A 3,102-nucleotide genomic window follows, 5' to 3' on the forward strand; every position below is an offset into this window, starting at 1 on the left:
CACGCAGATACAGATCCATAAGAAACCTCTACTTCAACAAATTCACCAACTTAATAAAGAACTTTACAGCCATTAGTGAAACAGAACAAATAAATATAGTATTAGGAGAGGGACAGACATGTTTTAATGTAATGTTGTTATCATAATAATACTTTAAGGCTGTTTTATTATTATTAACACATTAAAGTAATAATACTTCAAAGATGATGACGAAAATAATAATAATAATATATTTTATATATAATTATATAACATTATTATTAATATATTTAGGTGATATAAATATACAATATAACAACAATTATTATAAATACTACTAATCAATTATTATTATAATTATAAAATAAAAAATGCTTCTAGTTTGTCTCAGTTAAGGAAACATTGTTTCAGATTCAATAAATAAAATACAAATTGAACACATTTTTGTATTTTAAAGTTATATATATATGTATATCAGTTTCAGTGCTGAATGAAATACTTGTATATTTATAACCTTCGTGAATGTATCTTGAAGCAGTGCATTCTGGGAGTGACGCAGCTTTAGGAGTCTTGCTGTCAGCAGTGCTGTCTATGTAGGGCTCTCTGACCGTCAGATCTTCACATGACCCGTCAGACCTCTTCATACGTGTGTGTGTGTGTGTGTGTGTGTCAGGGTTCTGCTGCAGTGTCTGGAGGATCTGGACTCCAGTCTTCGTAAACTCAACTCCTGTCTGTTCGTCGTCCGCGGTCAGCCGGCGAACATCTTCCCGCGCCTCTTCAAGGTAACGCTGGCTGATGTTGAGATGAAACACAGCCCTGTTTTACAGTCCTGCAGCTCGCTTTCCTCTTTTCTCGTGTCGATCGCGTGTCCAGAATAACTCTGATTGGTCCGCAGGAGTGGAAGGTGTCTCGGCTGACGTTCGAGTGCGACTCGGAGCCGTTCGGGAAGGAGCGAGACGCGGCTATAAAGAAGCTGGCGTCTGAAGCGGGAGTGGAGGTGATCACGAAGATCTCACACACGCTTCACGACCTGGACAGGTGAGAACACACACTGCCCCACCAGATACATGCCACTCAAATGTTTCATATTTTACATTTAGGCTATATAAGAAGGATATGATTGTAAAACTATAATCTGTTACTGTAGTATTATAATATTTTACTTTTTAAAATAAAACAATGCTGTTGATGAATCCTTTCAACTGAATCACTGAAATGAATGAATCAGTTGCATGATTCTCATGATTGAATCTGTGTTATGTGTGGTGTGTCAGGATCACGGAGCTGAATGGCGGTCAGCCGCCGCTGACGTACAAACGCTTCCAGACGCTGGTGAGCAGCATGGAGCCGCCGGAGCCTCCGCTGGAGCCGCTGAGCCGAGAGCTGCTGGGAAACTGTGTGACGCCCGTCAGAGACAACCACAGAGAGAGATACGGAGTCCCCCTGCTGGACGAGCTGGGTAACACACTAATATATAAATCATAACTTAAACACTTTTAAACCGATATTTTCTCATATGGTGATGTATAAATCAACTTAAACACTTATAAATGACATTTTCTTATATTGTGATAAACACTTTAAAAATGACATTTTCTCATACATAAAGACTTTTAAACGACATTTTCTTATATTGTGATTTATTAAAGCAATAAGCCGTGTGAAGCCGTGGTTTACAGTGAACAGCTAAGGGGGCGTTGTTAGATACGATGTGCAGCAGAGCCTTAGCTGTTATAAATTCACTGTAAACCACGGCTTCACGGGGATTATTGCTTTTATAAAACGGTTATTCCATATACGTAGTAAGGTTTCACAGAATAAAACAGAGCAAATAAAGTGTAATGATATTAATAAAAACAGTATTCTTCCACCAAACAATGTAGTTCCTCAGAAACCGTTGTGGTTGCAACAAAGTGGTTGCCGAGCAACACACAAACGTAAACAAAGGTGTATGTTACTTTGTAGAGTAATTTACAACAGCTTCGAACGCGGCTCAGCCAATCAGAATCAAGGACCGGAACTCTCCGTTTTATAAAAACACTTTTAAACAATTCTTTCCCATATTGTGATGTATATATAAACCCGTGATCCGTCACAGGTGAAGAAGAACGGAAGCCCGTCGATCTCTCTGTACGACAAGCTCTTATGGAGGGAGTTCTTCTATACGGCGGCTAGCAACAACCCGCGCTTCGACCGCATGGAGGGAAACCCCATCTGCATCCGCATCCCGTGGGACAGGAACCCCGAGGCGCTGGCGAAGTGGGCCGAGGCCAAGACGGGCTTCCCGTGGATCGACGCCATCATGACCCAGCTGCGTCAGGAGGGCTGGATCCATCACCTGGCGCGGCACGCCGTGGCCTGTTTCCTGACGCGAGGAGATCTCTGGATCAGCTGGGAGGAGGGCATGAAGGTGTGGCCCCAGGGCATGCTGGGTAAGAGAGGTGTGGCTGACGCGTGCTAACGCTGGCGTGTCCGCAGGTGTTCGAGGAGCTGCTGCTGGACGCTGACTGGAGCGTGAACGCTGGCAGCTGGCTCTGCCACTCCTGCAGCTCCTTCTTCCAGCAGTTCTTCCACTGCTACTGTCCCGTGGGCTTCGGACGCAGGATCGACCCCAACGGAGACTTCATCAGGTGAGCGTCCGCAGCTTCGCTTCACTTCCTCATAGGGATCCAGTGTGAACGCACAATATATATAGTTTTAATGATACATAACAATACAAACATAAATAATAAAAATTTTAATATAGAAGTAATGTAAAGAATTTCAATATCAATTGCTTATAATCATATGAGTTGTTTCCAGAAACATTATATGTGGCCCTGCAGCACAAAAGCAGTGTTAAGTCGCTGGGGTATATTTGTAGCAATAGCCAACAATACATTGTATGGGTCAAAATTATACATTTTTCTTTTATGCCAAAAATCATTAGGATATTAAGTAAAGATCATGTTCCATGAAGATATTTAGTAAATTTCCTACCGTAAATATATCAAAACTTAATGTTTGATTAGTAATATGCATCGCTAAGAACTTAATTTGGACAACTTTAAAGATGATTTTCTCAATATTTAGATTTTTTAGCACCCTCAGATTCCAGATTTTCAAATAGTTGTATCTCAGCCA

General features: G+C 41.4%; 1 pseudogene; it reads left to right on the forward strand.

Moving 5' to 3' along the window:
* LOC107750686 (cryptochrome-1-like) overlaps positions 1-3,102 on the forward strand; it is an 8,712-nt pseudogene that overhangs the window by 2,574 nt on the left and 3,036 nt on the right.

This window comes from Sinocyclocheilus rhinocerous, unplaced genomic scaffold, assembly GCF_001515625.1.
Source record: "Sinocyclocheilus rhinocerous isolate Xijiao unplaced genomic scaffold, SAMN03320098_v1.1 scaffold302, whole genome shotgun sequence".
NCBI lineage: Eukaryota > Metazoa > Chordata > Actinopteri > Cypriniformes > Cyprinidae > Sinocyclocheilus > Sinocyclocheilus rhinocerous.